Source organism: Rhincodon typus, chromosome 35, assembly GCF_021869965.1.
Source record: "Rhincodon typus isolate 14 chromosome 35, sRhiTyp1.1, whole genome shotgun sequence".
Lineage (NCBI taxonomy): Eukaryota > Metazoa > Chordata > Chondrichthyes > Orectolobiformes > Rhincodontidae > Rhincodon > Rhincodon typus.
The window spans coordinates 5015534-5029223 of record NC_063366.1 but is presented as its reverse complement, the minus strand read 5'-3'; the positions used below and the strand labels follow the sequence as shown (position 1 = coordinate 5029223).

Below are 13690 nucleotides of genomic sequence, written 5' to 3'. Positions count from 1 at the left end.
ATACAAACTCTTCATGTAGCTGATTTTGTATTAACCCTCATGATTTAATAAACCTCTATAAGGTCACCCCTCAACCTCCTACATTTGAGTGGAAAAAGGTCCCAGCCTATTATTATAACTCAAACCCTCCATTCCTGGCCATATCCTACTAAATCTTTTCTGAACCCTCTCCAGTTTAATAATATCCTTCCTATAACAGGACGACCAGAACTGCATATACTGTTCCAAAAGTGGTCTCACCAACGTCCTGTACAACCTCAACATGACATCCCAACTTATATACTCATAGGTCTGAGCAATGAAGGCAAGTAAGCTAAATAATATGCCAAAATTCCCCTGACTCGACCAATTTCCAGATGATGGTTTCCCTGCCCAACCTTCTTTGTTTAGACCAATGCTGTGAAGGGACTGGAGGTTTTCCCACAGTTGTGCAGTTGTTCCTTGGGTGATGGTCAGGACCTATCTGCGGTAGCTATCCTCACTGTATTCTCTGGTGTAGTACGGTGCAATCCTTCTGTAAAACAGGAAAAGGAAACATGATTTCCTCCAACTCTCTCTCTTCCTTTGCTGAAGGGGTTGACTCCTCCGATACAGACAGTTCCAGAGTGAGTGTCAGTTTGCTGTTCCCCTATGTGGAAATAGCAAATCCCTTTTCCATACTTGACTGTAACATATCTCTGTTTCAAGGAGGGATACTAGATAGTGACCAAAAGCAGACAACATGACTTCCTCTGTCCAGTCCCGTGAGGCCATTGGAAAAGGCATTAAGGCAGAGCTTAAAACGGGCTATCAATTCACGATGAGCTCCTCTTGTGCTAATGAAGACTATAGTTTTGACCGTAGAGTATGCATTTAGTATTAAAAGCATTTGAGAAATGCTAAAATTATTTGAAATTTCTCCTATTATAATCTCTCTGTATCTACATTGTCAAAACCCCTAAGAATCATTTATGTTTCAATAATGTCTTTTCTCATACTTCTGAACTCCAATGAATACAATGACACCCCACTCAACTATTTCTCACAAAATATGTGGGAGAGACTTGATTGAGATGCATGAAATTGGGGGTGGGGGGGCATGTGGATGAGAAGGGTTGTTTCCCCTTGTTGGCAAGGGGGTAGTCAGTGGCTGGTGGAGTTTGTGGGGCATGGATTTGGGATGGGGATGGAGGGTTTTGAGGAGATGTGGGGACAGGCTTTTTCACTGAGAGGATGCTGGGAATCTGGAACTTGCTGTCGGTGAGGGTAGTAGGGGCAGAAAATCTCATAACATTTAAGAAGTAATTAGATGTGCATTTGCACTGCCAAGACATACAAGGTTATTGGCCAACTGTTGGAAAATGGGATTAGAATAGTCAGGTGCTTGTTTTTAAGTGGCACAAACCTGATGGGCCAAAGAGCCTTTTCCTGTGCTGTAGAACTCTATGACTATGACTTGAGACCACCCAGGACAAAACAGCCTGATTTGCACCATATCAACAAACATTCATCCCCTGTACCCCAATGCTTAGAAGCAATAGTCTGCCCAATTCATAACATGCATTGCAGAAATTTACCAAAGGTCTTTAGTCAGCACCTTCCGAACACACAACCTCTACCACACAGAAAGACAAGGGCAGCAGGCACATGGAGCTCCACTATCAACAGAGTCCCCTCCAAGCCACTCACCATCTTCACTTAGAGGTATATTGCTGTTCCTTCAGTGTGGCTGGGTGAAAATCCTGGAACTCCCTCCCTAAAGGGTCGACCTGCAGTACAGGGACTGTAGCAGTTCAAAAAGGCAGCTCACCTTTAACTTCTCAAGGGCAACTGGAGATATGCAATAAATGTTGGCCCAGTCAGGGATGCCCACATCCCATGAGTGACTAAATAAAAATCACTGATCATGCATTACTGGAGAGACTGGGAAGTGACGATCAAAAATTTATTACATTCCTTCACTGTCATCAGATAAAATTCCTGCAATTCCCTCCCCAACGACTTTGTGGGTTAACCAGCACATGGACTGCAGCGGTTCAAGAAAGCAGCTCATCATCACTTTCTCAAGGGCAACCTAAGATGGGCAATAAATGCTGCTCCAGCCAGAATGAATAAAAGAAAACGCGCTGAAATATCAAAAGCAAATAAATTTTGATTTTTAGATTTAACATCCCCTTATCTGTCCTGCTGATGCAAACCTGTTCATTGTGCAAATACGTGACTGATGTTTCTTGTAACCAATCAGATCCTGGGTTTCATCAGAATCCAACTTATTTTAATGTGTCAATCACTCAGTTTAACCAGTCACAGATCTGCAGGTGGGACACCGCTGATTCTCCTCTCATCCTGAGTGTATGATGTTCAGTAATGCTATTACACAACTCTGCAGTAGGTCGCACTTGAACCCAGGCTTCCTTGTTCAGAGATAGAGACATTACCATTACTCCACAAAAGGCCTTCACAGAGACAGTTAGAGGCTCTCTCCCAGCTGGGATTACATTGCCTGAAGCGGCTGAGCAGCTTCACAGGAGTTGTAGTCCTGCGCGCATCATGGTGGTTGGAGATTTGAATCCAAGGGCCTGTTCCCCAGCTGCTAATTTACTCTCCAATCTCAGTTTCCCATCACCATGGTCAACTGGCTAACTTTTTTTTCCTTTATTCATTCACCGGATGAGGGCATCGCTGGCTAAGCAGCATTTATTGCCCATAGGGCAGTTCAGAGTCAACCAAATTGCTGTGGGTCTAGAGTTATATGTAGGCCAGACTTCCTTCCCTAAAGGACATTAGTGAACCAGAAGGGTTTCTCCAACAATCAATTCATGGTCATCATTAGATTCTTAATTCCAGATATTTATTGAATTCAAGTTCCACCATCTGCCTTGGCAGGATTCGATCCTGGGTCCCCAGAATGTTATCTGGGTCTCTGGATTAACAGTCTAGCATTAATACCACTAGGCCATCACCTCCCCACATGAAATGTTAGAGACAAAAAAAATTTCAGATGCAGGAATCCAAAGTATACAAACAGGAGGCTGGAAGAACTCAGTAAGCCATGAAGCATCTGGAGGAAAGGAGAAGTCAACTTTTTGGGTACTAACCTTTTTCATGGCACACTGTTCTGAAGAAGGGTAATACCCAAAATGTTGACTTCTCCTTTCCTCCAGATGCTGCCTGGCTTGCTGTGTTCTTCCAGCCTCCTGTTTATCTACCTTCGCTAAAAGTGACTGCTTTTCTAATTTACTGTGGCTGCTGAACAGGCTGTCTTCTCAAGGCTATGAAGTAAGAAAAAGTATAAAAATTTGAGGCTCCCAGTTTCAAATATTTCTTCCTTGCTGCTGCTGAAACTCCTGTCCTTCATTCAGTCCTTGTCCCAGTTTAAGATTGGAGATTGAACGTGCACTCTCCATAATACGCTCCTCAAATTATTTCTGTCCCTTGTGAAGCCATTTGCTTGCCATTCCTTTACGACGGGTTTTCTGTTTTTTGTCCAGAGATAAATGTCATGGCAGAGTTTGTAAAAGAACCTCTGTGAATTTGATATCCTGTAATCAGATGAATTTGGTCGGGGGCAGCATATGGATGAGAAATAGATGGGGGTCAAGTACAGACCTTTGGTCAGACTCCATAACTCTGAGGAGGGAGGTGGGAAGGAGCTGGGTGGAATGGTGTGTTTTAATGTTTTAAAAGTGGAATACAAATTAACAAAATGATACTGGAAATCTTCAGCAGGTCAGGGAGAACCTGTGGAGAGAAACAGGGTTAGACTCAACAAAATCCTGCAATGCTGGAAACCTGAAATAGAAACTAAGTGCTGGAGAAACTGGGCACGTCCAGGAGAAAGAAAAACAAAGTAAACTTTCAAGTTCAAGATGACTCTTTGTAACTGGATGTTGGGCAGCACTTCCATAATTCAAAGACAATTCCCTGCTCATCAACAACTCTTCTGTCATACCCCCTGCTCTGACCAATAACCCCCTTCCTCCTCTGTTCCATTCTCCAATTCCTCTGTCACCTTCGCATCTTTTCCAATTATACCACCTTCTTCCTCAACAAAGCCCTCAGCCATGCCTACCTCCTGCACTTCAGCCCTCACTCCTTTTCTTCCTTCCTATAACAGCAATTGGGTCTGACTTAGCTTCACCTACGATCTCACCAGCATCCACATTAAAAGGATCATTAGCCACCACTTCCGGCATGTCCAGCGGGATGACACCACCAGACACCACATTTTCCTCTCCCTTCCCTTGTCAGCTTTCCACAGGGACCATTCCCTCTGGGACATCCTGGTCCACTTCCCTCCACTCCCAACACATTCCCACACCCCCACAGCACTTGCCTGTGCAAACACAGAAGGTGTAACACCTGTCAGTTTAGTTCCTCCCTCCTCATTATCCAAGGCCCCAACACACCTTCCCGGTGAAGCAGTGATTTATCTGCACTTCACTCCATCTAATCAACTGTATTTGCTGCTCATAATGTGGTCTCCCCTACATTGAGGAGATAAAATGCAGACTGGGCAACTGTTTTGCAGAATACCTATGTTCTGTCTGCAAAAATGACACTGAGCTTCTCGTTGCCTGCCAGTTCAACGCACTACCATGTTCCCTGGCCAACATCTTTGCCTTGGGCTTACTGTAGTGCTCCAGCAAAGGTCAGTGCAAGCTGGAAGAACAGCATCTCATTTTCTGCTTGGGGATCCTGCAGCCTTTGGGACTCAACACCGAGCTCAATAATTTTAGGGCTGGTTCACCTGCCCGCATGTCTTTACTCCAACCCCTGTCGAAGAAATGACTACTTAAGCAGCAATTCATTGAACATTAACTAGTTTATTGTTTGTATGCAAGGCGAGTTGGCAAACAGGGTTACTAGTAACCCTGCAAGACGAGTCTAATACAAGCAGAAACAGTCGCATTTTTATACATAAATCATGTTTCCTCATTGTCCAGTTACATCTTGATCATAAACCCTAGCAACACAATACACCAATCATCTTATGATATTCACTAGTACATTATCTATTTTAAGCTTAGTAGTCATCAGCCAAGTGTGGTTTTTGCAGTTAAAGGCATTCTGCTCTCTGCTGCAAACAGAAGCTAGGAGTGATTTTTAGGTATCAGCTATGTGACTATCAGCATGTATTTATTTTTAATCTTATTGTATCTCAGGATTTTCCTGTTTTTGACTGTCTGGAACTTTCTCTGGTTTCTAGTGTCTAGAGCATTCTGCTGTTTTGTTGCCGTTGTAAACTTTGCTTTACTGACTGGGGTATTTTGACCTATTTAACATTATCCTTCCACATTCCCTCCTTTTGTCCTTTCAGGACAACCCTAGAATTCAATCTGACCTAGTCTTTGGAATTCCACATCTTTGTCCTCTGATGTCATTACTTGTCGGACCATAACACTGGCTGTAACCTGTTTGGCGCAGCTAGTATAAGGAGTTTGGATGTACCCTAAGCTCCCTCCTTATCAGTCTTTCCCCTGGTAGGGAAATCAGTACAGTTATAAGTCCCAGCAACAATGTTCTCATCATCTTAGGGACCGCAATTGCCCAGTAACCTTCAGGTGTTACTTGTCCCATTCGGTTCTTCCGAAGGTAGCGTTGGGACAGTCTTTACATGTGATGTGTGAATCCATGTGGGTTTTCCTGCTACTTTCACTGCGGTATGGGTTGTTAATAGTATTTGATGCAGTCCGTCCCACCTGGGTTTCAAACAATTCTTTCAACTGAACGTTTTCACCAACACGTAGTCTCTGTGTTGATAGTAGTGGCAGCTTTCTTCACTGGGCTTCTTTTGGGCCTCTACTACCTGTGAATGGAAGGCTTTAAGAGATTTAGCCTAAGCTATGCAATAGTTAAATAAGGTTTCATCCATGCTAATGGATATCCATCTGTCTGACAGAAAGGGGAGGATTTACTGGCCTTCCCATTACAATTTTGTGAGGGGACATTCCACTTATCCTACTCGGACTTGACCTCATTAACATGAGGCCAATAGGCAGTGCCTCAGGCCACGTTAGTCCAGTTTCCGTACACAATTCTGTTATTATATTGTTTAATATTCCATTGTGCCTTTCTACCGCACCTGTTGACTGAGGGTGAAGGGGCACAACAGATGGTGCTTACTTTGCAATCCCTTAAATAGTTCCTCAATTACTTGTCCAGTAAAATGTGAACCATTGTCACATGAGATTTGCTCTGATACTCCGATTCGGGGTGCAAAGTCCTGTAAAAGTTTTTTAGCAACTGTTGTGGCATCATTTTTCTGAGTAGGATAAGCTTCTACCCCGCTAAAAAACACATCTAAAATAACTAACACATTGCTAGAGCCCATGCATTTGGGCCTTTGTAATCCATTTGCAAGTGTACAAAGGGGCCCCATCGCTGGGTCTGCGATGCAAGTTTGACAATAGGTGTTTTCCCTGCACTAAATTTTTGGCAGATCATGCATCTAGCTTTATCTTCACTTATCTTTTCAGCTATTGTTGAAAAGCCTGGTGCATACCAGGACTGCTGTATAATACTATTCATCCCCCCTTTGCCGGCATTTTTAAAGTGATAACAAAAGCGTACAAGCCAGGACAGTAAGGCAGAGGGAGCAACCATGCGGCCGGCATGGGGGACCCATAGGCCGTGATGCCGTGACAACAGCCTGCAACTTGCCAAGGTGATTGTTCAGTGGAACTCAATTCCAACTGTAAAGCTACAATATCCGCAAGAGAAGGAGTGGAAATGTCAGGGGCAGCGAGGGCAACACATAGGTGTACCATAATCCCAGACCATCCCGCAGCCGCTGCCTTAGCTGCAAGATCGGCTCAAGAGTTACCGGAGAATACATCATCATTAGAATTAATATGGGCAGAACATTTTACAGTGGCCAAGGCAGAGGGAAGTTGTATAGCCTTCAGGAGGTTTCGAATGAGCAGCGCATGCTTGACAGAGTTTCCTGAAGAGGTGAGGAAAACCCGTGCTTCCTGGAGCTTGCCAAAGTCATGGGCGACCCCAAAATCATAACTGGAGTCTGTAAAAATAGAGGCAGTTCTCCCTTCAGCAAGGATACATGCACCGTAAAGGGCAACCAATTCTGCAGCCTGGGCTAAGCATTTAAAGGAACTTGGGCTGATTCGATAACCTCGTGAGGACTACAGACGGCATATCCAGATTGAAGGCCCCCGGTGGGAGAAGCTGAGCATGAGCCATCCACATAATATTTATTAACATCAGGGTTGAGAAGCGGATAATCTTGTAAATCAGGTCTTGTGAGGGTGGTGGACTGGATGACAAATGTGCAATTGTGGAGTTCCCCGTCATCTTCTGTGGGCAGAAGGGTCGCAGGATTGAGGGTCAAACAGTGACCAACAGTGAGGGACAGAGGTGAAAATGTGATGCCCAAATCCAGTTGTCAGAGCATATTTATCAGGAGGATCGCACACCAGACGTAGTGATTGATCGGTGAGGATTCATCAATTGACAGAGAGATTGTGGCAGCCTGCAATTGAAATCTATAAATCATAGAACCCAGATCCCTCGCTTTGAATCCGTGTGCCACATTGAGGGTACAGTGAGGTGGTACCAATGGAGACTGATTATACAGTGTCTGGGCAGTGGGGAAAAGAGTGATGGAGACAGCAATGCCTTCCTTTCTAATATATAGATCAGAAGGAATCATAAAGAAGGAGTCATCAATCTTGCTAGTCACTCTCGCCTCATAGTCCTGATCTCCAGCAATATCATAAAATGCTCTACAATGCAGATGATGATGTCATCTAGTGATGACTGGGATGTTGGATAGTAAGTGGGACCGTACCTCAGGAAGTTCCAAGAGTCGCAACAATATCTGAAGCATCAACTGAGAAAAGGAGTTATTCAGTATATACCACCAGACAATGGGACATGAAACATTGACGACTTGTTGGAGGAGTACTTGAACATCGGCATATCATTCTGTCGGGACCTGTAACTCAATGCCCCTGGGTGTACAAATGAGCGAACAGCAAATCTTACGAAGTAGGTCTTTGCCCAGGAGGTTGCAAGGTACATTGTCTGCAAGTAAAATCTGGTGATCCCCAGTCAGCCCTGAACATCGTATATAACATCTGCTGAAACAGGTATAGAAACCGGCCGACCAGTTAGTCCCACAGCTCGGACTGACTTGTCAGGCTTCGGTATAGCAGGGAAATCAGAAGCTTTGAAAGTGGAAAATGTCGCTCCAACCAAGAAGCCCATAGTTTTTCCATTAACAGCAACTGGGACAAGGGGTTCCTGGGGGAAGGCACAGAGGGTTTGGGCGTGACTGACAGGGCAAAAGTAATGATGTATCCTGTGTCTGGGAGTGGCAGCCCTATGGCTGCTGTTGATGTGGTGTGGATTTGGAGAAGGGATTGGAAACGAAGGAAGGTGCAGTATTCTCTGGGGACTTAGGGCTATTTTTACACATCCGGGCCCAGTGGCCACATATGTAATTGGGGCCATTTGGCTGTCTTGGACCTTTCTGGCCACAACCCTGATCCTTATTGGCCCATGGAGCCCTTTAGGGTGGTCATCTGTCATCAGCAATAAGGATCCGATCAGGGTTCTCCTTATTTTTCTACTGTTGCATTTGTAACTGGCTCTGGCAATGTTGCAAAATACCCAAGATCTCATTCAGATTTTTAGCTTCCCATCCAATACAAACAGTACAAAACATCTGTTTCATTCAAGGTTGTAACTAGTTTACAATAGTACTGACAAGGACTAGCATCCCCGCATCTCCTTCAATTCTGGACTATTATTCAAAAACAGTTTTGAGCTGTTCAACATAATCATTCATCATTCGCTCATTCATCTTCATCAATCTTTGTAAAAATATTATGAATTTTTGTCCAATCAACAGTTCGTGGATAACTCTCAACTAGAGCCTTTTTAAAATCTTCCCAAAGCTGCCCAAATGAGTGTTATCACAAGGGTCCTCTGGGCCAGCTACACGTTGCTTTAACCTGTCTCCCTTTGTTGGTTCCAAGGCACCAGCATCCATCATAAGATCCAAACCCTCTCAGTTTGGCTTATGACACTTACGCAAAATTCCTAATTTTTGTAGGAATTCCTCAATATTAGTTTTTGGATTTGGCACAGTTTCAACAATACCCCGTCAGTCAGAAGGGGTCCAAGGTCGATAGACCTGGACTGCTTGGCCATCTGGACCAGGGAATGCATGTAATAGGGTAGTTGGCGAATCAGTGCACCTCCGCTTCCAGTTTGGGAACGGGTATGTTTTAAAATAGGAACTAGAAAAATTTTCACTACCAAAATAACGGGCATTGGTGTTGCCCGCCGGTACCAGTGGTATAAGTGGATTGATTACTTGGCACAGGGCTTGCCATAGTTTGGGGATGGTAACATGGTGGAGGAAGGTTGGGAATGAGTACTTGAATCTGCGACAGGGCAGATGGATCATGGGCTTGTCTGTCTTGTTGTCTTAGATTGTCATGCCTGGTACAATCATCTCAGTCATGGGCCTGAACTTCGTCGTCACTGTCAGGCCTCAGTCCAGACTTAGTAGAAGTCATCAATTTATTACTGTTCTTATTTGACCCAGCTATCATTATTTCTGTTCTTTTTCTTATTTTCCTCAATTTGTTTACTTTTCCGAATTGACTCTTCCCTCCTTTTATTAGATTCTGTCTACCAACTTTGAAAAGCTGACCACCTAATTTCTTTCTTCGTTTTTTTTCTCTTTGAGTCAAAATCACACCTAATTGTTTTGTGATCACAATTAAAAGTGCTGTCGGGGGAAATGGCTTTTCTGTTTCCTGCGTCCAATTTACCCATTTGTCGACATACTTGACTGAATCGGGCCCATAATGAATATACATATATGCCAATGGTGTCCCCTTTTGTGCGTACATCTCATTGGATACGTTGTTCCCCATTGTGACCATTTTGCGAAGTAAAATTAAATCTTTATCCAATCAGATTTTCGGAAATTTTAAACCCTAACAGTCCCTGGGCCTTGCATCACCTCACCGAGGGGGCTCCGACCCTCTTGCAGAGGCAAACCGGCCTTTACCCCCCAGGGAGGACTTTCCCTCTCTCACCTTTATGGAGGTAACTTCTTACATAACTTCACCGAGGAGGGATTCATTTCCTCTTGCAGAAGTAAAGCCTTTAAACTGAGTCCTGTTTTCCCCTATTTCGCTAGAGACTTCACTTTATTTACTTGAGTGCCTTCTTAAACCTCAGCCATGACTTCAAAACTCCCCTGTCAACGCATCACCATTCATGGCTTACCTTGTACTTGGACACAGGACACAACCTCGGATCTCACCAGTAAAACAAACCACAAAAGGGATAAAACTCCCCACCTTTATATGAACAAATGAATGAACAAATGAAAAGGTACAGCACAGGAACAGGCCCTTTGGCCCTCCAAGCCTGTGCTGACCATCATGCCTTTATTAATCTAAAAACAAACCTGCCATTTTTCGATCCGTATCCCTCTATTTCCTTCATATTCATGTACCCATCTAGGTGCCTCTTAAATGTCTTCAATGTGCCAACTTCCACCACCTCATCTGGTAGTTCATTCCAGGCTGGTACCACTCTTTGTGTGAAAAACTTCCCTCGCACATCCCCCTAAACTTTCCCCCTCTGACCTTGAACCTATGCCCCCTTGTAATTGAAACTTCAACCCTGGGAAAAAGCCTCTCACTATATTTTCTATGCCTCTCATAATTTTGTAGACCTCTATCAGGTCTCCTCTCAGCCGCCGTCTTTCCAGTGAAAACAATCCTAGTCTTTTTAATTTTTCCTCATAGTCAATGCCCTCGAGACAGGGCAACATCCTGGTGAACCTTCTCTGCACTCTCTCCAAAGCTTCCACATCTTTCTGATGATGTGGTGACCAAAACTCTGCACAATACTCCAAATGCGGCCTAACAAGGGTTTATATAGCTGCAACATGTTTTGCCAACTCTTGTACCCCATGCCCTGGGGCGATGAAGGCAAGCATGCTATATGCCTTCTTAATCACCTTGGCTACCTCTGTTGCCACTTTTAGGGAACTATGGACCTGCACACCCAGATCCGTCTGTGTGTTAATGTTCCTAAGGGTTCTGCCATTTACAGTATAATTCACACCTACATTTGATCCTCCAAAATGCATCACCTCACATTTGTCTGGATTAAACTCCATTTGCCAATTCTGTGCCCAACTCGCCAATCTATCTACATCCTGTTGTATCCTTTCACAATCGTTGGCACTGTCAGCAATTCCACCAATCTTCGTGTCATCAGCAAACTTGCTTATCAGACCATCCCACATTTTCCTCCAGATCATTTATATATACTACAAACAACGGCAGATCTAAGACTGATCCCTGTGGAACACCACTAGTTATCGGTCTCCATTCTGAAAAACACCCTTCCAACACTACCCTCTGTCTTCTATGACCAAGCCAGTTTTCTATCCATTCAGCTAGGCCACCACGAATACCTTGTGATTTTAGTTTTTGTACCTTGCTGCGGCTGGTTCGGTTACTGGTGAGGCGTGGTATCAAGGCCGGTGCTTCAAGCTGGAGGGTTTGCCATCTTGGTGGGACCTCCAAGAAATATTGTCGTAGAAATTACTAGTCAAATGGCGATTTGTTGAACATTAAATAGTTTATTGCTTGCATGCAAGAAGAGGGTTACTGGTAACCCTGCAAGACGAGTCTAATACAGGCAGTAGCAGTTGCATTTTTCTCCACAAAAATCATGTTTCCTCATTGTCCAGTTACATCTTCATCATAAGCCTTAGCAACACAATACACCAATCATCTTATGGCATTCACTATTATGTTACCTATTTCAAGCTTAGCAGTCATCAGCCAAGTGTGGTTTTTGCAGTTAAAGGCATTCTGCTCTCTGCTGCAAAAGTCTTGCTTTTACAGAAGCTAGGAGTCACTTTTAGGTATCAGCTATGTGACTATCAGCATGTATTTCTTTTTAATCTTATTGTATCTCAGAATTTTCCTGTTTTTGACTGTCTGGAACTTTCTCTGGTTTCTAGTGTCTAAAGCATTCTGCTGTTTTGCTGCCGTTGTAACCTTTGCTTTACTGACTGGGGTATTCTGATCTATTTAACATTATCCTTCCATAGGGGAAGTTTAAAAGAGATGTGCAAGGTGAGTGCTTGGAGAGGACGTGGTGGAAGGAGACACAATAGCAGCGTTCAAGAAACACCTGTATGAATATATGAATAGGAAGCGAATAGAGGGATACAGATCCTGTAAGTGAAGACAGTTTTAGTATGGAAGGGCAAAATGCGTCGGTGCAGGCTTGGAGGGGCGAAGGGCCTGTTCCTGTGTTGTTCTTTGTTCTCTTTGTTCTTTGAACTTCAATTTACAGAGAGGATTGACAAGAGAAGAAAATAAATATTCTAATTCACAATTAGATTCTGTTAAATTTTTAAAAAGTGCATCAGATGAAAAAAAAAGGGAATGAAATGGGTGTTGGACAGTTGCGGGAGACAAAAATCAGTTGCTTTCATTTCTTTCTTTTTTGGTATTTATTTACAGGGTGTTGCAAGATATACTGCAGAAATCCACCAAGGCTCCTTAGACAGCACCTTCTAAACCTGATGTGGAGGTGCCTGTGTTGGACTGGGGTGGATAAGGTCAGAAATCACATAACACCAGGTTATAGTCCAACAGGTTTAGTCGAAAACACAAGCTTTCAGAGTGTAGCCCCACCCTCATCAGGGTGAGGGGGCTATGCTCCATAAGTTTGTGTTTTCAAATAAACCTGTTGGACTATAACCTGGTGTTGTGTGATTTCTGACCTTCTAAACCTGTCACCTTAGTCATCTAGAAGGGCAAGCAGATGCATGGGACACCACCAACTGCAAGTTTCAACCCCCCCAACCCTGTCACCCTGGGAGCTGAACACGCAGGCCGTGTACTGCAGCGGCAGTGGATCCAGCATGGGCCAGAGCGATGACGGCAGATTGAAGACGGGCTGGAGGATCAAGTACTTGCCGGAGGATCGAGCGCCGGCCGGATGATCGAGCGCAGGCCGGATGATCGAGCGCAGGCCAGACGATCAAGCGCAGGCTGGAGGTTCGAGCGCAGGCCGGACAATCGAGCGCAGGCCGGAGGATCGAGCGCAGGCTGGAGGATCGAGCACAGGCTGGAGGATTGAGCACAGGCTGGATGATTGAGCACAGATCAGAGGATCGAGTGCAGGCTGGATGATTAAGCGCGGGCCAGAGGATCAAGCGCAGGCCAGACAATCAAGCGTGGGCTGGATGATTGAGCGCGGGCCAGATCACTGAGTGCGGGCCAGAGTCAGTGGCGAACCTCCTGGCATTGGGAGCGGCGGTGTCAGTGATGGCACAGCTTCTTCCGGCATCCTGAACAGTGGCAGCGGAGCTCCTTCTGGCGATTGGAGGCAGCAGTGGCAGTAAAACAGTGGGTCCTCTGGGTGGGACTCATGGGCTGGCCTAAACTTCAGGCTAAAGCCATGCCCTGGTGCCTGCACCGTGACTGAGCGTTCCAGGCACATTCGTGGAGATGGGACTTTGGATTTTGAGATGTGGACTTTTCTTTCTTTTACCTTTTGAATGTGTTAAATCTTTTAATTCTGGCTTTGTAACCAAGATGGCACCAGAGAATGGCAACTATGCGCAGTTTTCACTGTACTGATGTATTCCTATACTTCGTACATGTGACAATAAAATCTAAATTAGTAAATCAAG

At 44.5% G+C, this 13690-nt stretch overlaps 1 protein-coding gene across 10 annotated transcripts in view; it reads left to right on the top strand.

Annotated features, from left to right (window-relative positions):
- The window catches only part of LOC109923590 (gastrula zinc finger protein XlCGF49.1-like), a 40561-nt gene that overhangs the window by 24002 nt on the left and 2869 nt on the right, over positions 1 to 13690 (top strand). Inside the window, exon 1 of one of the 10 annotated variants that reach the window (XM_020523632.2) lies at positions 12673 to 13403. The exons of the other annotated variants lie outside the window; for them this stretch is intronic. The gene's annotated coding sequence lies outside the window, so the exon portion shown is untranslated. Of the gene's footprint in view, positions 1 to 12672; positions 13404 to 13690 lie in introns of those variants that run through there. 10 annotated transcript variants of the gene reach the window in all.